At 38.4% G+C, this 26234-nt stretch overlaps 1 long non-coding RNA gene across 3 annotated transcripts; it reads left to right on the plus strand.

Annotated features, from left to right (window-relative positions):
• The first annotated feature begins 16368 nt into the window (after positions 1-16368).
• On the plus strand, positions 16369-20196 carry LOC110803767 (uncharacterized). Of its 3 annotated transcripts, none has more exons than XR_008923283.1 (3): positions 16403-17314; positions 17566-18062; positions 19877-20196. It is a non-coding gene; the product is annotated as an uncharacterized lncRNA (long non-coding RNA). The 3 variants fall into 3 exon arrangements; XR_008923282.1 differs by having other exon boundaries at positions 16406-17681; positions 18003-18062; XR_008923281.1 differs by having other exon boundaries at positions 16369-18062.
• Positions 20197-26234: the final 6038 nt, after the last annotated feature.

Here is a 26234-nt window from a genome sequence, read left to right on the forward strand (position 1 = left end):
GTCACATTCCTCTCAGAAAAAGGAAGACCCGTAATCATGGCAAACTCAAAGGGGGTGATGGTGATCTCCCCCCATGCCATATGAAAAGTGTTGGTGGTATCCCACCATCGCTCTAACAAAGCCCATAGCCGGGGTTTAATCCCCGTTCTCCTCGAAGTACCTCCTATTGCGCACCAGAAGTCAACCAGGCCCGTCTGCAATCAGATCTCCATTGCCTCCTCGTCAGCATGAATGGATGCAAAAGCCTTCTGAAGCTCCGCCAAGGACCAGAAGGTGCAAAACGGCTCTCCATCAGCCTACAGATGAAATCAACTCAAAACCTATACAAGTACAAAATACAAATTCAAAGCACAGTACAAGACTCACCAAGCCAGCACGAGGCCGCTGAGACAAGTGAAACTCCGGTCGAAACACCAGGTCGGAAGGACTCCAGCTAGTACCAACAAAAGTGGGTGATCTCCGGGGAATCATACCCCCATCCGGAGCATTTACCGAAGCCGCTTCATCGTCCGAAGTGAAGGAAATAATGCCCTTGGTCCAAGTATGCATTCAATGTTAAGTCTAATAAATGCGGTTCAGTATTAATTAACAAGTTAATAATTCAGTGAGATCAAGTGAGCTGAATGCCTGACTAGAGGCCGCTTCAGTTCAAGTGGAATTAATTATATTAATCCACAGCTTACTCTTGACTGAACCCGTAGGGTCACACAAATAGTACGTAAACGGATCAAGTATTTAATGGCATTAAATACTCCATCTGTGGATATTCGGAATCGACGGATCTTGGTTTCAGTGGGAGCTGAGATTGTCACAGGCAAGAAATGAATACTCCGGAAACGATGATATTGCCGGAAACGGAAATATGGATCGTATCGGAAATATAAATATTATCCAAGTCGTAGATGTTGCCGGAAACGGAAACATGGTACGTATCGGAAAATATTATCGGAAATGGAAATATTGCCGGAATCGGAAATATTGCCGGAAACGGAAATATTGTCAGAATCGGAAATATTATCGGAATCGGAAAATAATTCCGGAAACGGAAATAAGGTTTCATTATTTTGATGATAGGAGGTGATTTCTAAGCGAGTGATCGTATTTGCAAAGTGGCCCATACGCTTAGGTATTCAAGGTACGTACAAGTCTAGTGCGACCAAATTAATTGTCAAGGGACATTACATGATTGTTTTTTTTATGTGAAGTATATTATGTAAACTTGGTGGATTTATAATTGTTTTGGTGAACGGTCATGTGAATTATTATATTGGAATTGTTGATTTAATGGTTGAACAAGCATGTTGGGACAATTATGAGTATGGATTTCATTGCCAATCATGTTGTTCAATATTTATGCATGTATGGTTTGTTTCACATGCAAGGGATGGATTATTATTGTTATGCTATTGTACGGGATGTCTAGCATACTTTTGAGCCAATTATTCGTACCTCGTTGTACTATTTATTTTACCACATGTGAAGGGTTAGCTCACGTAAGCCACCGCACATGTAGGGTTCAGTTGAGAATATTTTATATGAAATGAATTAGGATTTGTCGTGCAAGGGCACAACCCTCATGTTAATAGGCATGATGTGGAATCTCACCTTTTGTGAGAAGGAACTTGGTAGTAATTTCTGTTAGGTTATGATACATATGACAATTCATAAATCATGCGGAAAAACCATAAAGCCAGGAAAACATATTATTTACACATAATCATTTAGCATAGTTTAGATGCATACTTTTTGTTGCGTGCCCTCCCTAGCTGCGCCCGAACCGAACAAGAACATGTCTTTAGGACTCCAAGTGTCGTCCCTCCGTAGATAGTCCACAGCACCTCCGGATCCGCCTTAAGATTGACCAACTAGAATCGCCCTTAAGGTGCTACTTATTTTCGGCTAAAATGGGCAAGAGTTATGGCTGATTTTTGTTCTTAAAAATCCTAGCTTTGAATACTTGAAAACTTATGTATAAACAGTGACCCTAGGCCCTTATTTATAGAGGTATGGAAAGAGAATTGGAATCCTATTAGGATACTAATTTATTTAATTAGAATTCTGCTAGGACTCTATTTAAATAAACTTTATCTAATAGGCTTAGGATTTAATCTTTTATTGAATCCCGATAGCTTTAGGATTCGCACACGAGCATCGCACAAGCACCGTACACCCGCGCAGGCCTTGCGGCCCACGCTGAGCGCACAGCGCTCGGCCCATGCTACTATCCGCGCGCGCCCATGGCTTCGGCTGGGCCTGGCTTGCGCTGGGCCTGGTCGAGGCTTTGGCGTGTGTTGGTGATGCGTGTGGCTTGCTGGGCGATGGCCTGGCTTCGTGCTGGGCCTTTGTCTAGCGAGCCTCGTCCGATGCTAATTCGTACGATACGCTTTCGATTAAATTCCCGATTCCGGAATTCATTTCCGATACGAACAATATTTAATATTTCCGATTCCGGAATTAATTTCTGTTTCGAACAAATATTTAATATTTCCGTTTCCGGAATTATTTTCCGATTCCGATAATATTGCCATTTCTGACAATATTTCCGTTTCCGGCAATATTTCCGATTCCGGCAATATTTCCATTTCCGATAATATTTTCCGATACGTACCATGTTTCCGTTTCCGACAACATCTACGACTTGGATGATATTTATATTTCCGATACGATCCATATTTCCGTTTCCGGCAATATCATCGTTTCCGGAGTATTCATTTCTTGCCTGTGACGATCTCAGCTCCCACTGAAACCAAGATCCGTCGATTCCGAATATCCATAGATGGAGTATTTAATGCCATTAAATACTTGATCCGTTTACGTACTATTTGTGTGACCCTACGGGTTCAGTCAAGAGTAAGCTGTGGATTAATATCATTAATTCCACTTGAACTGAAGCGGCCTCTAGCTAGGCATTCAGCTCACTTGATCTCACTGAATTATTAACTTGTTAATTAATACTGAACCGCATTTATTAGACTTAACATTGAATGCATACTTGGACCAAGGGCATTATTTCCTTCAGTCCCCCACTTGTCCTTAGGGACAAGTGTGCATTTCCTAATTCCTTTGTCGCTCGATGCTTGCTCTTGAACATAAGGTAAGAGTTGTCATCCTTATTATGTCCAGAGGTGTTCCTCGGTTTCAGAGTTCAACTGATCAAATAAACAGATAATCATAGCCTATGATTCATCCGAGCACGGCCATGCATTTCACAGTTTCTAGCTCTCCGAGTGGCCCTGTACAACTTTTAAGCATCTCATCCCGATTTATGGGAGGACAATCCCAATCTTGCGATCTTGAGATTAGACTTCGTTTGATAGGTGATTACCTGAGCGTTGCCTTTATAGCCTCCTTTTACGGTGCGACAGTTGGTCAACGTCAAAGTAACCAGTTCTCAAACAAGTAATCTCAAATCACTCAGGTATTGAGGATTTAGTGTCTAATAATTTTAATGAAATTTACTTATGACAGATTTTCATCTCTTACAGTAAAGTATCATAGGTCTTGTCCGATACTAGTCTTCCCAAAGTAAGTATCTATGCAAATGATTATGACATTGCCATGTCCACATAGTTCAAGAAACAAAACTACTAGTCATCTTGCATTCTAATCGTCTAACGTTTTCTATGCGTCCAATTTTATAGAAAACTCCGACTAGGGACCATTTTCAACCTTTGACATTCAAGTTTACTTGATAGACATTTCTTAGTCACAGGACTGGTCCTGACAGTCTATCTTGAATATATTGTCAAATTGAAGGGACTCATCATTTAATAAACCACAAATTAAACGGAAAGAATTCTTTTCATTTATTTTGAATGATTAACCAATAATGTTTTACAAAGATTTAAACTCTAAAGCTTTAAAACATTAAACAGGAATATCAAAGCCATTCTCCAATATGCTTGATTCCCATAGCTGCAGTGTGCGAGTTGTGCTTCGCCTGCGGCAGAGGTTTAGTCAATGGATCTGATATGTTGTCATCAGTTCCAATCTTGTTTATCTCGACTTCTTTTCTTTCAACGAACTCTCGTAGAAGGTGAAATCTACGAAGTACATGCTTGACTCTCTGGTGGTGTCTAGGCTCCTTTGCCTGTGCAATAGCTCTGTTATTATCACAATACAGGGCTATTGGTCCTTTAATGGAGGGGACTACACCAAGTTCACCTATGAACTTCCTTAGCCATATAGCTTCCTTTGCTGCTTCATGTGCAGCAATGTACTCCGCTTCAGTTGTAGAATCCGCAATGGTGCTTTGCTTAGCACTTTTCCAGCTTACTGCACCCCCGTTGAGGCAGAAGACAAACCCAGACTGTGATCTGAAATCATCTTTGTCGGTTTGGAAACTTGCGTCCGTATAGCCTTTAACAATTAATTCATCATCTCCACCATAGACCATGAAGTCATCTTTGTGCCTTTTCAGGTACTTCAGAATATTCTTGGCAGCAGTCCAATGTGCCTCTCCTGGGTCTGACTGGTATCTGCTCGTAGTGCGTACGCAACATCCGGGCGTGTACATATCATAGCATACATTATTGAACCAATCAATGATGCATATGGAATCCCATTCATTCGTCTACGCTCATCAAGTGTTTTTGGGCACTGAGTCTTGCTTAGAGTTATTCCATGAGACATGGGTAGGTAGCCTCGCTTGGAGTCTGCCATCTTGAACCTATCAAGCACCTTATTGATATAAGTGCTTTGACTAAGTCCAATCATCTTTTTTGATCTCTCTTTATAAATCTTGATGCCCAATATGTACTATTCTTCTCCTAGATCTTTCATCGAAAAACATTTCCCAAGCCAAATCTTGACAGAGTTCAACATAGGAATGTCATTTCCGATAAGTAATATGTCATCGACATATAATACTAGGAAAGCAATTTTGCTCCCACTGACCTTCTTGTATACACAAGATTTGTCTGCGTTCTTGATGAAACCAAAGTCACTGACTGCTTCATCAAAACGTATATTCCAGCTCCTGGATGCCTGCTTCAATCCGTAGATTGACTTCTTTAGCTTGCATACCTTTTTAGCATTCTTTGGATCCTCAAAACCTTCAGGCTGTGTCATAAACACAGTTTCTGTTAAAATGCCGTTTAAGAAAGCAGTTTTGACATCCATCTGCCATATTTCGTAATCGTAATATGCAGCGATTGCTAACATTATCCGAATAGACTTTAGCATTGCAACTGGTGAAAAGGTTTAATCGTAATCCACACCGTGGACTTGCCTGTAACCTTTTGTAACCAATCTAGCTTTGAAAACTTCAAGTTTCCTATCCTTGTCCTTTTTCAGTTTGAAAACCCATTTGCTTCCAATGGCTTGGTAACCATTTGGCAAATCGACTAAATACCATACTTGGTTTTCAGACATGGAGTCTAATTCAGATTGCATGGCTTCTTGCCATTGCTTGGAGCTAGGGCTCGTCATATCTTGTTTGTAAGTCGCAGGTTCATCACTTTCAAGTAATAGAACGTCATAGCTCTCGTTCGCCAAAATACCTAAGTACCTTTCCGGTTGAGATCTATATCTTTGCGATCTACGCGGGGTAACATTTCTAGATTGACCATGATTCTCACCAGATTCTTCTAAAGATCTCTGAGTTTCATCCTGAATGTCATCTTGAGCATTCTCTAGAGTTTGTTGTTCGACTCGAATTTCTTCGAGGTCTACTTTTCTCCCACTTGTCATTTTGGAAATGTGATCTTTCTCCAAAAAGACACCATCTCGAGCAACAAACACCTTGTTCTCAGATGTATTGTAGAAGTAATACCCCTTTGTTTCCTTTGGATAGCCCACAAGGATACAATTGTCAGATTTTGGATGAAGTTTGTCTGAAATTAATCGTTTGACGTATACTTCACATCCCCAAATCTTAAGAAAAGACACATTTGGAGGCTTTCCAAACCATAATTCGTATGGAGTCTTTTCGACAGCTTTAGACGGAGCTCTATTTATAGTGAGTGCAGCTGTATTTAGTGCATGTCCCCAAAATTCTAATGGAAGTTTGGCCTGACCCATCATTGACCTGACCATGTCTAGCAAGGTTCTGTTCCTCCGTTCCGACACACCGTTCCATTGTGGTGTTCCAGGAGGAGTCAATTCTGATAGAATTCCACATTCTTTCAGATGGTCATCAAATTCATAGCTCGGATATTCACCGCCTCTATCAGACCGCAGTGCCTTAATCTTCTTGCCTAATTGATTCTCTACTTCACTCTGAAATTCCTTGAATTTGTCAAAGGATTCAGACTTATGCTTCATTAGGTAGACATAACCATATCTACTGAAGTCATCAGTGAAAGTGATAAAGTAGCTGAAACCACCTCTAGCGTTTGTACTCATTGGTCCACATACATCTGTATGGATTAAACCCAATAGTTCATTTGCTCTTTCTCCAACTTTAGAGAAAGGTTGCTTTGTCATTTTGCCAAGTAAACATGATTCGCATTTACCATAATCCTCTAAGTCAAATGGTTCTAGAATTCCTTCCTTTTGAAGTCTTTCTAAGCGTTTCAAGTTTATATGGCCTAATCGACAATGCCACAGATAGGTGAGATCTGAATCATCCTTTTTGGCCTTTTTGGTATTTATGTTATATACTTGTTTGTCGTGATCTAATAAATAAAGTCCATTGACTAATCTAGCAGATCCATAAAACATCTCTTTAAAATAAAACGAACAACTATTGTCTTTTATTAAAAAGGAAAATCCCTTTGCATCTAAGCAAGAAACTGAAATGATGTTTTTAGTAAGACTTGGAACATGGAAACACTCTTCCAGTTCCAAAACTAGCCCGGAGGGCAACGACAAATAATAAGTTCCTACAGCTAATGCAGCAATCCGTGCTCCATTTCCCACTCGTAGGTCGACTTCACCCTTGCTTAACTTTCTACTTCTTCTTAGTCCCTGTGGATTGGAACATAAGTGTGAGCCACAACCTGTATCTAATACCCAAGAAGTTGAATTAGCAAGTATACAGTCTATAACGAAAATACCTGAAGATGGAACGACTGTTCCGTTCTTCTGATCTTCCTTTAGCTTCAAGCAATCTCTCTTCCAATGCCCCTTCTTCTTGCAGTAGAAGCATTCGGATTCAGAAGTGGGTTGACTGACCTTCCTCTTTACAGATTTGGCGCCAGTTTTCTTAGTTGGGTTGGCCTTGTTTCCACCTTTCTTAGCATTCCTCTTCTTTCCAGATTTCTTGAACTTGCCCCCACACACCATAAGCACATCCTGCTTATCACTTTTGAGCGTCTTTTCAGCGGTCTTCAGCATACCGTGAAGCTCAGTGAGCGTTTTGTCCAGACTATTCATACTGTAGTTCAGTTTGAACTGATCATACCCGCTATGAAGAGAATGGAGGATGGTGTCTATAGCCATTTCCTGAGAAAATTGCTTATCCAGCCGACTCATATTCTCAATGAGTCCAATCATTTTGAGAACATGTGGACTTACGGGCTCGCCTTTTTTAAGCTTGGTCTCAAGAATTTGCCTATGAGTCTCGAATCTTTCGACTCGAGCCAGATCTTGGAACATGTTCTTCAACTCACTGATTATTGTGAAAGCATCTGAGTTGATGAACGTTTTCTGCAGATCTGCACTCATGGTGGCGAGCATTAGACATTTCACATCCTTGTTGGCATCAATCCAACGATTGAGGGCTGCCTGAGTGACCCCGTCGCCTGCGGCTTCGGGCATCGCCTCTTCTAGGACATACTCCTTTTCTTCCTACATAAGAACTATTTGCAAGTTCCTTTGCCAGTCAAGGAAGTTTTTCCCGTTCAACTTCTCCTTTTCGAGAATTGATCGAATGTTGAATGAATTGTTGTTTGCAATATTTAAAACTACAATTGAAAAGAATAAACAAATAAATAACCATTCACAGTTTCTCTTAATAAACTTAAATTCTAGCATACATGCATAATTCAATGTTCATTAAGCATTTTATTCAAGTTATGTGTTCCGGCAGGTGTGAATAAAATGATTCCAAGATCCTAAAATCATTGAAGAACTAAGCACAGTTTGTCGACTTAATCCTAAAACATCTTAGGTAAGCAAAAGCCTTTTGCTAATAGTCTAGAAACTATTCTTGGTTGATAGGTACGTCTAAGAACTTATTAGGTAAACCTATCGATTTTGCCACGACATAAAAGGACTCCTTACTTATATCGTTGAGTTTCACCAAAACTAACATGTACTCACAATTATTTGTGTACCTTGCCCCTTTAGGACCAATAAGTAACACCTCGCTGAGCGAAAACTATTACTAGATTGATGTAAAGGATATCCAAGCAAGTGTATATTTTGGCATGGCACCTTTTAACTCAATTTTTAAGTTTGGAACTTAAGGCTCTTACTATGTTGGTTAGATTTTAAGTGAACTAAAATCCTTAATCATGCAACATGATCAAGCTTTTGATCTCATGCATTTTAAGACATATTTAAAAGCAATAAATAACTTAAAACATGCATAAGATAAATGTGATCTAGTATGGCCCGACTTCATCTTGAAGCTTCGACTTCAAAGTCCGTCTTGAAAATCTCCGTGGGAGGCACCATTTTCTTCAAATAGGATAAGCTATAACTAATTACAACTATTTGATGGTACGCAGACCATATTTGAATTGAAAAATAACTTTGGTACTTTAGACCAATTACATTCAAATTAATGGTACGCAGACCATATTTTCTATCCTATTTGGGCCATACTAGTCACTTCATAACCTGCAAAACAGTACATATACAATATATACCATTCACCCATTCATTATCATGAATGGCCCACATAGCTGGTTAGTAAAACACATTATGCATCACATAAACATTTGCAGCAATCAATCAAGGGCACCAATAATCTACCAATTATTCAGTCCTTATTAATTCTAATCAAGTTGTTTTAACCTTAAGGATTTGTAGACCTAATCAAGAGTTTATGACTAAAAGTGCTCCCACTTAAACCAATAAATTCATATGCTTTACTAATTTTTAAACATAAAATTGTATTTCTAGTCTAACCGGAAACATACAAATTTAATTAAAATTTAAAGCTCATATAAATTTGTAATTGAATCCATAAAGTTTAATTTAATTTCAGTCGTATTTAAATTAATTCATGATTTTAATTTTAGTAAAATAATTAGAATAAATAAAATTTATTATAATTACAATATTCAAAATTAAAATCCAAGAAAATAATTTAAATTATTAATTTTAAAATTAATTAAAATTACGTAAACTGAAAATTTCAAATTAAAATTTCAAAACGATCTAATCGCAACGCAACAATCCCACGCAACGCACGCCCATGGGCCACACGCACACAGCCATCGCTAGCCATGTGCGCGCAGCCCATGCGCTGCCTCGCATCGCTGCTGCTCACCATCGCAAGGCATCACGCATGGTGCTCGCTGCGCGCGCCAGCGCTCGACGCACGAGCATGCTGCCGCAGCCCATCGCTGGGCGCAGCGCTCGTCGCACGTCGCAACACGCACCCGCACGCCATCGCTGTGCGCAGCGCTCGTCGCACGCACAAAAGCGCTCGCATGCACCATCGCTGGGCGCAGCGCTCGTCAGACGCACAAAAGCGCTCGCATGCACCATCGCTGGGCGCAGCGCTCATCGCACGCACAATAGCTCTCGCTGCGCGCGAGCGATCGATGCTTGGCGCAGCACTCGTGGCACGCGAGCTTACGCTCGCTGCGCGCGAGGCAGTGCGCGCTGTGGCGCAGCTCGCTTGCTGCCCACACGCGACTGCTCGTGCCTTGCTCTCGCCCTCGCTCATTCGCCCATTGCACACAGCCCACGACACAAGGCAGGGCTGCTACCTTGTGCTCGTGCACCATGGCCTTGCTCATTGCATTCGTACCGCATGGGCGACGAGCTCCCTTGCTCGTCGTCACATGCTCGCACTATACAACACCCCTTAAGGGTAACACGTAGCGTCCATTGCTTTGTGCGTGCAAGTTATATGAGCGAATCGCATAAAAATTTAAAATTTATATTAAAAATTAATGACAAATTAATAAATAATATTAATTTCATAATTTTAGGGCGAAAAATCGAAAATTTATTATTCAATTGATTTCCGATTAACATGGATTCAAGTCTAGGTCATAAAAATTTAAAATTTAACATAAATTTACAATTTTTATGGTGGTTTTTAAACATAGGTATCTAATTAAATTATAATTAATTATGAAAATCAAATTAATTCTAAATTATTCTAATTTTCAACAAATTAATCATAATTACAAATTTGATTGCATAATTAACAAGGCTAGGCATTCAAAAATCATGCGGAAAAACCATAAAGCCAGGAAAACATATTATTTACACATAATCATTTAGCATAGTTTAGATGCATACTCTTTGTTGCGTGCCCTCCCTAGCTGCGCCCGAACCGAACAAGAACAAGTCTTTAGGACTCCAAGTGTCGTCCCTCCGTAGATAGTCCACAGCACGTCCGGATCCGCCTTAAGATTGACCAACTAGAATCGCCCTAAAGGTGCTACTTATTTTCGGCTAAAATGGGCAAGAGTTATGGCTGATTTTTGTGCTTAAAAATCCTAGCTTTGAATACTTGAAAACTTATGTATAAACAGTGACCCTAGGCCCTTATTTATAGAGGTATGGAAAGAGAATTGGAATCCTATTAGGATACTAATTTATTTAATTAGAATTCTGCTAGGACTCCATTTAAATAAACTTTATCTAATAGGCTTAGGATTTAATCTTTTATTGAATCCCGATATCTTTAGGATTCGCACACGAGCATCGCACGAGCACCGTACACCCGCGCAGGCCTTGCGGCCCACGCTGAGCGCACAGCGCTCGGCCCATGCTACTATCCGCGCGCGCCCATGGCTTCGGCTGGGCCTGGCTTGCGCTGGGCCTGGTCGAGGCTTTGGCGTGTGTTGGTGATGCGTGTGGCTTGTTGGGCGATGGCCTGGCTTCGTGCTGGGCCTTTGTCTAGCGAGCCTCGTCCGATGCTAATTCGTACGATACGCTTTCGATTAAATTCCCGATTCCGGAATTCATTTCCGATACGAACAATATTTAATATTTCCGATTCCGGAATTAATTTCCGTTTCGAACAAATATTTAATATTTCCGTTTCCGGAATTATTTTCCGATTCCGATAATATTTCCGTTTCTGACAATATTTCCGTTTTCCGGCAATATTTCCGATTTCGGCAATATTTCCATTTCCGATAATATTTTCCGATACGTACCATGTTTCCGTTTCCGGCAACATCTACGACTTGGATAATATTTATATTTCCGATACGATCCATATTTCCGTTTCCGGAAATATCATCGTTTCCGGAGTATTCATTTCTTGCCTGTGACGATCTCAGCTCCCACTGAAACCAAGATCCGTCGATTCCGAATATCCATAGATGGAGTATTTAATGCCATTAAATACTTGATCCGTTTACGTACTATTTGTGTGACCCTACGGGTTCAGTCAAGAGTAAGCTGTGGATTAATATCATTAATTCCACTTGAACTGAAGCGGCCTCTAGCTAGGCATTCAGCTCACTTGATCTCACTGAATTATTAACTTGTTAATTAATACTGAACCGCATTTATTAGACTTAACATTGAATGCATACTTGGACTAAGGGCATTATTTCCTTCAATTTCACTACGTCTTGATTTATTGATCACAAGTCCTAAAGGATTAAAATGAGATTGTTTTGGTTGTCGTCTATTAATTGTATGTATGTATGTACGTGTGTGTTCGAGTCTCGAGTTCACCATTAATAAAACATTAATAAACGTAAAGTGCAACCAGAACAAGCTTCAAAACTCTTGGAACGTATATACCTTGAGTATGAACAATAGGGGGAGACTTGCCGGAAAGCTTGAATCTCCTACTAATGATACAAGACGTTGTTTCATTTAATTTATGCCCTGGAATTCCGTCGGAATGGCCCGACACTCGGTATGGTCCGATATTCATTATTTATTATGGTGTTTGGTGGGCTCCCAACACTCTTCCTTTATGGAATATTCTTTTGGCCCTTTCGAAGATTATTCTAATTAAATTGTGAGTCAAGAGTCGAGTCAAGAGTCGAGTCTTGTATTCATGGTTTACTTGTTATTATTAAATGACCTTTGCATGTTGATTAGTACTTAAGCGAGTGATGCATGTTTATAGTTTTATTTCACTCTAGCCTTGTAAGTACTCAGCTTTTGTTGACTACGTGCTTTATGTCATTTGGTCATGGCCTTCGCCTTAATGACCCTATGATGATCCATCATTTGCACTTGCATTGCAGGGGAGTAGATTAATTTAGCAGGTTGGTAGATCAAAGTACGATCGAAATCATGTTGCTTGGGATGATTGAGAGACTTGCATTCTTTTGTGCTTGAAACTATTTTTAATACTTTAATTATGTTTTGAATTGTTGGATTTTTAATACTTTGGTTTTGGGCCGTTATGGTTCCAACTTGTAGGAGGCCTGAATAATTATTATTTATGTTGGTTTGAAAGTTAGTTGACATTAATTTCCGCTGCGTAATTCTGGTACTAGCCTTAACCGTTATCACGGTGGCGGTAATACTTTAGTAATTTCTTTATTTTAAGTTGGAAAATGGTTTTATAAAAGCAAAGAATTATCAGGGTGTTACAAAGTGGTTATTAGAAGCTTTAGGTTATCACGCAAAAAGTGGTATTCAGGAGCTTAAGGCTACTTTGTAGTAAGTAATACTACAAAGTGGTATATTAGAGCTTAGTTTCATTCCTTCTTTGTAGTAAGCAATACTACAAAGTGGTAATCGGAGACTAATGCTTCTTTGAAGTAATTCATACTACAAAGTGGTATTTGCGGAACTTTAGGATTTTTAAATATTATTTTCCTAAAGTCAAAACGTATTATTTTGAGTACTCAATATTTTAAAGGTCAAATACCAATTATTTTGGGCCGTTTGAAATGAGCTGAAAAGTTTGGATTATTATTTAATTTAATTAAATTTTTTCTGAAATTTTTATTTATTCGAAATTTTCGAATTAAATTCGAAATATTTTATTATTTTCGGATTTTCTTTTATTTAAATATCCGAACTTATTGTATTTATTTATTTATTTATTCGAATTTTTTTTTTTCAATTTTTTGTCTAAATTTTCGGAGTTTCCCTTTTTTTTATTATTACATATCTGAAATTAAATTATTTAATTAATTGATAATACTTATTAATTTTCGATTTTAATTTTAATAATTTCAACTAAGTTAGGAGTTATTTCTTAATTAATTTCGAAAATTAATATTACTTTCAAGTGAGGAATGGGTAGATTAAGAAGGGCATATTAGTTTAAGTATGCATTTTATGTGATTTATTAATTGCCATGTACATGTTTTGACCATGTTTTATCTTGCTTTGTGTGATTATTTGCATCATAATTCATGTTGAGCATATACTTTTGCATTGAAATTGTATGGCTCCACGAAATATTTATTGTATCCTTTTTGGGTTGGAATTTCTTTGGGAACGCGTTAGTAAGACTTTTTAGTTGTGAATTTTCAAGATTCAAGATGCTCTTCTAAGTTATCAAGTCTAGAATACCTAGAGAAACTGGATAACGAGACTCCTCATATGTATGTTCAGAAGATTGTGTTTGCTTGCTACTACTTTGCTTCAACCAAGGATATGCCACATCTTAGGCAAAAGGATATGATGGCTAGTATGGTTATTAATTGCTTGCCCCATAAGAACCCTTACATAGACCTTAAGAACAAGTTTAGTGACATGCACTATAATGATGGTACCCCTAATTGGTACAAATATGGGACTGGAGATGGTAGGTGGAAGTATGATACTGAAGTTCTTACTACTATCTTAGAGGTTGCGGAGAATAGTTATAAGGATGGAAAATACTTTGCGGGTCTAGGTATGGGCTATGGAGGAGAAGAAAGTGATGGTGAAGATGGTATGATACATGATGAGCAAGCTAATGATATTGAGGAGAATGATGATGATGTGGTTGAAATTGAGAATCCTAATCCTGTAGTTCCTGAACCAACAATTGAGATATCTAGTGGATCTGAGGATGAGCTTGAAGAGAACAATGTGGTTGATAGTGAGCCACAACAGGATGATGAGGCTATGGATGAAGATTCTGATCCGGAAGAAGACTTGGATGATCCTAATGATCAAGACTTTACTCCAGAGCAATACAAAGAAAGAGATGATCGTCGTGATGACATTAGTCTTTAGAGAAATGTAATCCTTAGTTATTTATTTTGTTGATTAATAAAGTGGCAAAGCTACTATTTATGGTTATTAGTTCAATTATGGTTTGGAGAAATAAAAGCAATGTTATTGATGGATGTAAGACGTTATCATTGAAGTATTAAATAAAGCATCGAATTTCCTTTTTGTTATCTCTCAAGTTCAATTTTTGATTATAAGTTTCGTGGGTATCGCAAAGGGGTTAATTGTTATTTCTTCAATGAAATTTTATGTGCAAGGTGGTCAATTTAGCAACCATCTAAATTACATGCATCAAATAAGTGAGAGAGAAGGCCCCAAAGTGACGCCAACTTCCCCTAGGACGCGTGTTACTTGTGTTCTTGTTGTGAGTAGGTTCATTGTCGAACTAGTGCCTTAGTGATGTCGTTGTAGACACCTACTTTTGTCCCCATTCCCGCAAAGAAAAGGTTCGATGATGAAAACATAAAAACTCCACTTGACAACGCATCTCCTATAAAATAAACGAATCTCGATTCCCCATTTCATTTCACCCGAAACCTGCTATTTATGGAAACCTGCTAAAAATAGTAACTGCCGTAAAAGGTAGCGTCTAAAAGGTGTTGCACTCCAACATAAATCCTAAATGAGATAGAAAACCGCGAGAATCCTATTCCTAATAGGATTCGGAAATAAGAGTTACGTATTAATTAAAATCCTAACGAACCTAGAGTTCGTAACGGGCCCAGACGCATTCCGTCGTAAAATTGATACGCGCTAAAAGACTGAATTAATCTCAAACTCTACGGATGTTAGGAATCCGAATCTGACTAAACAAAACTGCCCAGACCCTATTTTCAACGCCTGGTTCTGGGCGCCGAAACGCCCAGGCCTGGGCGCTGAAAATACCTGGGTACGTCTCTTTTCCTAATTCTTTGTGGATTAGAACTTTGCAATTCTATCTTTCCACGAACTCTTCCCTATAAATAGGCCCCTAGTTTCGACGTGAAAGAACACACAACAACACATAATTATATTCTGAGTATTGACTCCAACCCTTAGCCTAAGCCTCTCGCTGCGAAATTGTTCACGCGTTCTGTCGCAATCGATCCATAAATCGAACAGAACGTATCCTGTCCCATAATTGAGATTCGTTAAATAAAAAGGAGAAATAGCAAAGTCAAAGTGGTTAGTTTTCTGAGAACAGTGACGCACCTCTCAAGGGTGCGTCGTAATGTGTCCCTTTTCGATGATTTAACTGCTTTCCTCGCCCTTTTTATGAACTGTTAAACTAACCTAATCTGATTGTCCCATCACGCCTAACAAATATAATATTTTCGGGAAATCGGATTATCATTCTAGGTCCCTTAATGCTATTTAAATCAGATAATCACGATCAAATTAGTATTATATATGTGTTGCATATTGCTAAAATCAACTCAGATTAGTTTAATAGTTAACGCATTTCCCTTCAATTATTTATGCTGAGCTAGTAAGGATATCCTGCATCTGGAGTTATCGACGAGCGAATTACTCCTCTCGGTAGTTACAGTCCCCCGAACCCTCAATCTCTACCTTGCGGGTGTATATTGAGAGATCCCCACACCAGGGATCACAAGGGAACCTACGGCCGTCGTGGTCAAACATAATTGCACTCCCTTTATGTCACGATAACCGGGTTTTGTCAGTTTTTCTCATTGTCGTTAAAAACTGAATGGCGACTCCTATATTACTAGTCAATTGGGTGTATACTCACAGGAAATCCAATTACACTTGATTGAATAAAAAGAATCGTCACACCCACGAGGGGCAAGGTCACGCATTAGCCTCGCGCTTTTTCGACCCCCTCACAATGGCAACTCCACTGGGGATAGTGAAGGAAATACTCGTGCTTGTAGGTAATCAAAATAGCCGAAGGTGAAACGATCTTACCCCGCGTTTATTTCCCCATCAAGTTGGGACGACCTGAAAAATCAGCATATTAATGTGAACGGGCAGAACATCATAACGAATCTCGGCTCCCTCGGGAGTTGGGACTAAGGATACCTTTTTTCGCCAATACACTACACCATAAACACCAATTAACAGCACCAAATTAATAGCGCTTTTCAAAAAACGCTATTATTTATATCAAATTACAACGCTTTTAAGAAAACTCCATTGTTTGTATCACATAACACCACCTTATTTATTATTGATGTTAAAAGAATCTTTCAATAACACTGTCTATAACACACTAATTTTTTTTATGAATTGAAATGCACGACAATCCTATATTTTTTTGCTTGATTCGCACCGCCCAAGAAAAATTGCGAAAAGTAAATCATTCCACTCCTCCCCGCCCCTTCCTACTTTCTACCACTACTTTCAGTTGGTTACGCCCTCCTCCTTCAAAATATTCCAGATTCACTCAATCCAAATTTTTCCCAAAGACAAAATCGAAGAGTTCACTTCGATCTAAATATAGACTTTTCGTAATTGGGCTTCTTATCGGGTGAAAGTTTATCGGTGACGACTTCTACTTCATCTCAGGCGAACATAGATCCCGACAGATGTGTGGTTGAATCATCAATTGTCAGTATGCATTTTAAATTAGAAATTTAATTTTGTTATCCAGGTTTATCAATTGTAATTTTGCGAGTCGTTTATAAGAATTTATGTTGTTCACCAATTTGTGATACTCGATGTTGGAGATTTTCTAGGTTTATGATAATATGATTTTAGAAACGTTCTTGTAGGAATTAGGCTTGAATTATGAGTTTTTAGGTTTATCGGTTGTTGCTGCAGCTTTGTTGTTGTTGCAATTGTTGCGTTTGTTGTTGTTAGTTAATGTTGTTGAAGGTGTCGTTGTTGATGTGTAGTTGTTGCGTAGTCAGACTCAAAACTCACCACAACTTCCTCTTGTTTCTCTGCTACCCAAGTGATTAACGATTATGAATTGAAGGGAAATTAGCACTAGCAGTACTATCTATGCTGACAGGTTGGGGATTTTATTTGATGGAAGGTGAGGATACTTACCAGCTACAAGCCACCGAGCTCAGTAGCTTTTTCAGCAGATAGAAATACTATCTAATGCTTGACACCGAACGCGAGATGTGCTTTATCAGGAGGGAATGAGGTGAAGTATGGTTCTAAATTACTAATGTCAGGGAAAGGATATTGTTCTATGTCCAAAATGCAAGCGATTTATGTCCTTATTTATTTAGATAAGCAATGCCAGTCTTTAACAGCTTATACTTGTATATAATAATTTGTTCACATCATGTTACAATTTATAAACATCGTTTAACAAATATAATTTAGGTAGAGGAGCCAACAAAAACTAAAAAGACCTTCTAGCTTATTTCATCGGCTTCTTCACTATTGTAGGTTTTTCTATCTGTATTAGATTCTATAATATATGAGAGGACCGACAACTGGTGAGATCAGGTCTTGTTCGAAGTACTTGAGTTCAAACGGAATTTGATAGAGAAGAGGATAACAAGGTATTCTTCACGCATTGGGTATTTAGTCTTCCAGTCTCATGTTCTATTCGGGATTAGTTATCTTTTCATGCATAGTTACTTATATTGATGCTGCAGAGATATTGGAATTAGTCGAATTCAGTCTACATCTTGGTGAATGGGCACTTAAATTTTATTTGATGTTGCAGAGCTATTAAGAAAACATATCATTCTTGGATTTATGCACTACTTTTTGTTTCGTTTTTTTTTTTTTTTGTATTGTTTATTTGTTAATTTCTTTTTTCATAAGAGGCTTTTATGCACTAGTTGTGATGTTTTTTTATTTGACCTTTTAATGTACAGGGATTCTTGCTTGAGAAAAAGCCTGATAGTGTTGCTTCTGTAATTCAAGTTGTCAATCAGGTAAATATATAAAGATTCAAGCTAATTAAAATAGTTTCTTTATTTACCACTTTCTTTCAGAATTTAAAGTAAAATTGAAAGCAGACCTGCCCCCCAACAATTAAACGTGACTAATATTTGTGTTGAAATTTTAGAGCATATATTTTCAAATGAAATAAAAGTGTCATTTACGGATAATGTCATGGCTACTTGGTTTGTTGTACTGCTTGAAACTGTTTCTCATTCTGGACTAATGACCTTTGTGAAAGTACTTTTGTGTTATCCCAATCCATGTTACAATAAGTTCATGTATAACATGGTTATTCAGAAATTTTGAGCTTTATGCATCTTTGCTGAGAGTTATTAATTAACATGAAACAGATTAGCATACTATTGCTTTCAGCTCTAGTCTTGTTTACGTGAAAAGAAAAACACTGATATTGGTTGCTCGGCTATAGTAATAAAATTATCTCAACCAGGTATAGGCCAAAAAGTTCTTTGTTTCTCGTATTTGCGAAGTCTGAAGTTTCTACTCAAATATGCAGAGAATGTTTGCATACTTTCATGTTAAAAACACCATGTACTACATGTCTACAATAGAGAAGAGGAGACTTCCCTGTTCTAAAGTCTTGGATTTTGATTCTTCTGAAAGTTGGACCTATTGAGTGACATTACAGTAATAGGCTTGGGACTTAATTGTGGCCTAATTTGAGAAAAATAAACTACCTTTCAGTAATAATGAGAAAAGCTAGTTCTGAAATGATGAATGGCTGTTCTTTCTCCTAGAACACCTATTTTGAGTATGTGGATTGGTCAGTTTCTCTCGTTTTCTTACCTGCAACTGCTTGGTGAAACTAATAGGGTAGTACATACAAGGTTTCTTATGTTTCCTCCCAAAAACAAAGGTCGGGTTTGGAAGAAGTCGAAACACGTATGATGGTTTTAAAATGATCAGCACTTCTATAGTCTATGAACGGGTCTGTGCATATGTATATCACATATTCACATCGCCTGATTGCCCTACCTCGAGCAGTAAACCCTTTAGAGGAATTCGATTTGGTGTTATAAACAATTACAGTGCGACCTATCTAAACTCATTAAACGGCACACAATACATGTTCCGGTGTACTCACAACATCTTTGGACTTCCGATATGCTCTTTAATTATAGCTAATACTCCCTCTATTTAATTATAGTTCCAAGCAGTACAACAAACCAAGTAGTCATTTTCTGTCATTTACGGTTAATGTCATTTTCTGTTACATTTCTGCTCTTTACGTTGCACCGGAAACCAATGTCATACTCCGAAAGAGCTTGGATAATTTATTTATGTCCTTTGCCTTGTTTTGTAACTGTAGATGTTGCCAGCCTTGACATCTCATCTACTTCCCTTCGTTATACTTCCCATCTGATGTTACCTGGTCTTGTCAACGTCATTCACGTACTTGCTCAACCTTTCCACTTTTGCTTCCAAAGTTATAAGCCCCTCCGTTGGGGAGGAATGCTTGAAAAGCAACATAAATCTTGGATATAGTAACTTGCTTCATGCTGCTGGTTTCGGTTTCTGATTTTATAGGTTTGTGCTATTTGGACTTGAGGTTAAATGTCATTGTGGTGCTGCTAGTTGTCAAGGATATCTAGGTGCCAAGAAAAAATTTAACTTAGATATTCTCGACTCTAATATATTGAAAAGAAGGATGCATGTAGCAAGCCTTTCATGGGGTTCAAAGTAGAAAAGAGCATCAAGTCCTTCATGGGGTTCAAATTATTAATCTACAAATTCTGTTTTACCTAGGTGAATTTCTAATGTCATGCATTTATTTTTTATTTGTCAGAGCATAGGTATGCATGGATGATCTTCAAGTCTTTCCAGCAAATAGTATTGCTGATGACCAGCGAGCTGGATGTGCTTGACGTGCTGGTAGAACTGGCCCTGGCACTTGCTACTGGCTTTACATAGTGGTCCTAGGTTTCAGAGGACAAATATGGGCACTGTCATGTTTCCCCGAGTGATGATTTTCTAATTTTAGTTGTGAATGTGATGTTAGGAGAAGTATATGACATGTATAGTTTTTTTCTTCCTGAACATGATAGATTATTGTATATTATTTTAAAATTATGAGAATGAAATTGGATCGTATATATTATTTTACAATTGCTAAATTATCATAAGCATTAATTTATTAACTAAATAAAAATAAAGAGCCTGCTGAAAAATATAAAATCCCCTAACAAATGACAACGTTTTTTAGCTAAATGCAAATAATTTTAATTCAAATTTAATTAGTTGTGAGTGCACCAAAATTTCAGTCATTACAAGAGATTTGACAGCATTTAAATATTGAGTGCCACTAAATGTGTCAACATTAACAGCGCTTATTAAAAGCGCTATTATTCTTTTAATAGCGCTAGTAATTCACAGCGCTTTATAAACGCTATGTTTAAATGGAATAAGCGCTGTTAAAAGCTTATTGTGGTGTAGTGATAGGGGGGTGCATACGCCGCGCATGTTTCCCACTCGGTACTTGTGCAGGTAGTACACCTATCCCGAACCCAATCGCTCGCTCATTAGGTCCCTCTCGCCTGCATGCCCCCTTGGCTTGCACTTGCGGGTTGGCCTCTTGAGCGAAATTCGTCTGTTGAAGACACTACCTCGACCGGGGCATGTGTTGGATCTACGATAGAAGCGGTACCAAGCCAGGCGCAGATAAACTACCCATAGAAGCCTATCATAAACTACGTGACATATTTTCAAATTCATGTTTGTAATGTAGTTATGTGTAGCAAAATATGTGATTGTGTGTGAGAAACTATCCTATAAAACCAACGAACTTAAAAATTGCCCAAACATTCATGAACTAATTGGCCAAAGAGTTATACCCACATACGTGTTCCGCAAGCCCGAACGATCGCCACAAAAATAAGCGACGCTCGGGATGGCCTGTAACGAATCCCACAAACGCTGCACAACGCGTAAAGGACGTTATAAGGCAAGCACGCAAAACTAATGTCGCAAAAACAAAAGTATACGCAAACAGAAAACGAGAACCAGCCAAGGACGCATTTTCAACGCCCCTGGCTGGGCGCCAAAAGTTCTCACGCCCACTGCTGGGCGCTGAAGTTGCTGCCTGGCCTTTTGGTCAGGCACGGCAGCCTCGGTGCCCGCGCATGAAAAAATATACGTAGCAAAAAAAAAAATATTTCGTAAAAATTGCTGCAGGGGCGTATGAAAAGGCACTCGACTCTAAAAGCGACTAAAAAAAATAAAAAATAATAAATAACTCTTTGTGTCGTTGTTAGGCCTCCTACGACGACAATGCTCGGCACCAAAACCGAGCATGCTAATTAAACGACCCGAATGTCACATGGGCAAAATACTCAAAAAATAATGTTCGAATAAAGTCTTCAAGAAAAAAATAAATGTTCAAATAAATCCGAGTCTAGACTAGGCTATGCCAAAATACAATCCAAATCCTAACTCTTAGTTGTCTTATCCATAGAATCGGTCCTAATGCTTGGTGTCGTTCTGCAAGTTAAAAGGTTAAACCATATTGAGTCTCCCTTCATAACATTTAAATCAATAAAGCACCCATATGTAATTGTCATCCCTTACTAAGAATTTACGGCCTCAATACTCTCTCTCACCAATAAAAAGAATATATTATAGTATTTGCAAAATGGAAACAGTCACATTCTGAAAATCATTTCCCCATAGTCGCACAACCCCAGAGTGAACCTAAGGTATCAATACCATTGGCAAAAAATTAATGGCCTCAAGGCTTATGATCACATTGGGTCACGACTATCATAATCCTCTCGAGCCACTCGCTCCTTTAAATATTCCTAAGTACGGACTAAAAGATTTTCCATGAATGCAACATGACCAACCATGAAAATACCCAAATCGGCATACCATAAGGCTACCATTGGGGTAAAGCAATACACACTAAGAGAGAAGCCGCACTAATGATTCTAGTCTTGCAAAAATAAAAATTCGATCTCCCCGATTAACTACCTTGCCAACATTAAGCAAAATGGCGCATGACAAATGAACACCCAAGGGTTAAAATCTGAAGTGTCAACCAACCAAAGTTATGGTCCAATTAGCCTAAGTCTGAGAGTCGCTTGGTCAAGTATTATAGGCTTACGCCATGTCATTATTTTGAGTTTAGGCCACCTCCTTGTATTCATACACGGGTTATAATCAGAAAGATTAATGAAAGTTCGAGTCTAAATCACAACTTCCAATTAAATCCTGAAAACTGTAAAAATTATTTTCGATGTAATTCTTTCGTTAAACTTCAATAAGGTAAAAACAACATTTTGAATCAATGCTATTTGCACATTTTAAGAAACGACTAAATACGCTTGCAAAGTAAGACAATTTAATGGTCCACCCTAGGCCTACTAAAATTAAAGGTCCACTATAGGCCTACCAAACGAGGCTCACTCAGTCTCACCTCGTGACTCAAAGACCACAACCATTTACCTTTTAGCCCAAATTGATTGAAGGATTTATGTTGGGGAGAAATCCCGAGCGAAAAGAAAAAATAGATAGAGAAAAGGGAGAGCGAAAAGAGCGAGCCATGAAATACTTAGCCCGTACCTCCCAAAGTGCGAAATTTACCTAAGTAAAAGAAGGAAAAGAATTGAGTCAACCAATCCAAATCATAAAGTTCTACGGTGTCTACCATTTCCAATCCTTATGTTCTTAAACGCCTTCGTTCTGAGGTCCCTGTTCAGCTCATTCAACCCATCCATGTTCTCATTGCCATAACCCAAGAAACCATTACCTGGACTCTTGTTCTTGAACTTGTCGTCAACTGCAAACCACGTACGGCCATTGACACGTACGTCATACCCATTATTTCCAAAGCCCAAACCTGCTCTTGCATCACCATTAGCATAATGACCATATAACTTGTGTGGATACATGCTGTTGATATACCCTTGAGCCGTCCCCATGTTACTCATTAGCCTTGGTTGATGTAAACTCGTGACACTAGCCTGAGGCCGTAAAATGTGAATCTAGCAGATGTAATCCTCATGCTTGACCAATACCTACACAAATTATCCCATCTCATTCAACCCATCTTTCAAACCGTCTTGAGTCACGAGTAAAAAAGAAGACAAATGAAAAGTACAAAAAATAATAAATAATAAAAAAGCAAACTTTGCAAAGCGCCTCTAAAGTTAGTCTAAAAAGAAAAAGAAGCATTTAGCGCACCAAAAAAGATCCGCCCAGAAAACATTTTCAGCGCCCACCGCTGGGCGCCGAAATCTTTAGCGCCCCAGCCTGGGCGCTGAATCTCCCTGCTTGCTAAATTTTGTCCAGAAGTGCTCGTCATTTTATCCGCACATGCACTGAAAAATAACGAACACTTGGAGGGGTACAGCACGTATTCAGATATACGTACCACCAAAAAATATACATGTACTTAAAAAATAAAACAAATAAACAAAATTTTGGCCTACGGCAAAGCAGCAGAGGGACATAATAATAAACTTCACTTATTCTACCGTTTCAAATAATATGTTTCCACCTCGGAACGTACTTGTTTAAAATCGGCATTCTAAGAAACCATTTTCTAGGCTAAGAACTACGCAAGACCTGATTCCAAATTAAATCTATTTAAGGCGGATACGTAGGCAATCCATGATTCGGTCCAACCAATTTGCAAAAATATTAAAGCCTATAGAATAACAAGAATAAAAATAGAAGTCCCTTATTGAAATTTAATTACTTGCAACCCAAGTCGAAAGAAAAATTTAAGTCAAAGGAAGAATCCAAGTCACCAAGATGCCAAATTAATGAGCACACATCGAAAAATAATAAGGGCACGTACCCTTGCTAGAAGGAGTACTCACACTCCTAGGAACTTAGCCAAGACTCAAAAGATCGCTTTGCCTCAATTGAATGGGGGCTAGCGCAAGCGTCCATGACCTCTAAAGTACTCGACTTGACCCTCCCTAAAGTGAACTCGCTTAAAGACCTTCTTTCACCACTAGACACAGTCATGATCGCCAACAAGTAGTAAGGGCAGTAAGCTTGAAATAAAGAGGATTGTTCTACGGCATCGCCCCATCGTTCCTTCGAACTCAGGGTGAAGGAAATAATGCCCTTGGTCCAAGTATGCATTCAATGTTAAGTCTAATAAATGCGGTTCAGTATTAATTAACAAGTTAATAATTCAGTGAGATCAAGTGAGCTGAATGCCTAGCTAGAGGCCGCTTCAGTTCAAGTGGAATTAATGATATTAATCCACAGCTTACTCTTGACTGAACCCGTAGGGTCACACAAATAGTACGTAAACGGATCAAGTATTTAATGGCATTAAATACTCCATCTATGGATATTCGGAATCGACGGATCTTGGTTTCAGTGGGAGCTGAGATCGTCACAGGCAAGAAATGAATACTCCGGAAACGATGATATTGCCGGAAACGGAAATATGGATCGTATCGGAAATATAAATATTATCCAAGTCGTAGATGTTGCCGGAAAGGGAAACATGGTACGTATCAGAAAATATTATCGGAAATGGAAATATTGCCGGAATCGGAAATATTGCCGGAAACGGAAATATTGTCAGAATCGGAAATATTATCGGAATCGGAAAATAATTCCGGAAACGGAAATATTAAATATTTGTTCGAAACGGAAATTGATTCCGGAATCAGAAATATGAAATATTGTTCGTATCGGAAATGAATTCCGGAATCGGGAATTTAATCGGAAGCGTATCGTACGAATTAGCATCGGACGAGGCCCGCTAGACGAAGGCCCAGCACGAAGCCAGGCCATCGCCCAGCGAGCCAACACGCACTATCGCGTGCCAAAGCCTCGACCAGGCCCAGCGCAAGGCCAGGCCCAGCCAAAGCCTGGGGCGCGTGCGCGAGAGCACAGCAGCAGTGGGCCGAGCGTTGTGCGCCTAGAGTGGGCCGCAAGGCTTGCGCGGGTGTACGGTGCTCGTGCAATGCTTGTGCGGGAATCCGAAAGCAATCGGGATTCAAAATATGATTAAATCCTAAAACTATTAGATAATGATTATTTAATTAGAGTCCTAGTAGGGTTATAATTAAATAAATTAGTATCCTAATAGGATTCCAAATCCTTTTCCATAACTCTATAAATAGGTGCCTAGGGTCACATATTTACATCGAGTTTTCAAGTATTCAAAGTGAGTTTTTGAGAGAAAAATTCAGTCACACATTTGCCTAAAAGTGCCGAAAATAATAGTACCTTAAGGGCGATTCTAGTTGGTCAATCTTAAGGCGGATCCGGACGTGCTGTGGACTATCTACGGAGGGACGACACTTGGAGTCCTAAAGACTTGTTCTTGTTCGGTTCGGGCGCAGCTAGGGAGGGCACGCAACAAAGAGTATGCATCTAAACTATGCTAAATGATTATGTGTTAATAATATGTTTTCCTGGCTTTATGGTTTTTCCGCATGATTTATGAATTGTCATATGTATCATAACCTAACAGTGGTATCACGAGCCTCTTATTATTTTCATAATCTAAATTGCATGAACATGGTTAAATATTACAAATTTGCAAGAATTAAAAGGGGTGATTAATTTTCGTAATTGTTAATTAATTGCAAATTGCGTTTATTTAATTATACGTACGCAGTTTTTCGGCAATTTCTTCGTTACTCATCCAAATCGAGTGATTTTTGTGTCAATTCCGCATGTAAAAGGCATTCTAAAATTTTGACAAAAACAGTATTTTTCGGCCGAACCCAGAATTCTCAAATTCGAAGCCTAACTATGACTTTTCGAAGGTTTTAGTTTTTCGAATGCAAAATTTCGTAAATTTAAGAAGTTAAATTAAATATTTGCGATTCTTGTTGATAAATCTTGAATTTTTGATTGACCTACTGTATATTTTTAACAAGTTTGAATGCCTAGCCTTGTTAATTATGCAATCTAATTTGTAATTATGATTAATTTGTTGAAAAATTAGAATAATTTAGAATTAATTTGATTTTCATAATTAATTATAATTTAATTAGAGACCTATGATTAAAAACCACCATAAAAATTGTAAATTTATGGTAAATTTTAAATTTTTATGACCTAGACTTGAATCCATGTTAATCGGAAATCAATTGAATAATAAATTTTCGATTTTTCGCCCTAAAATTATGAAATTAATATTATTTATTAATTTGTCATTAATTTTAAAT

This window comes from Spinacia oleracea, chromosome 6, assembly GCF_020520425.1.
Source record: "Spinacia oleracea cultivar Varoflay chromosome 6, BTI_SOV_V1, whole genome shotgun sequence".
Lineage (NCBI taxonomy): Eukaryota > Viridiplantae > Streptophyta > Magnoliopsida > Caryophyllales > Amaranthaceae > Spinacia > Spinacia oleracea.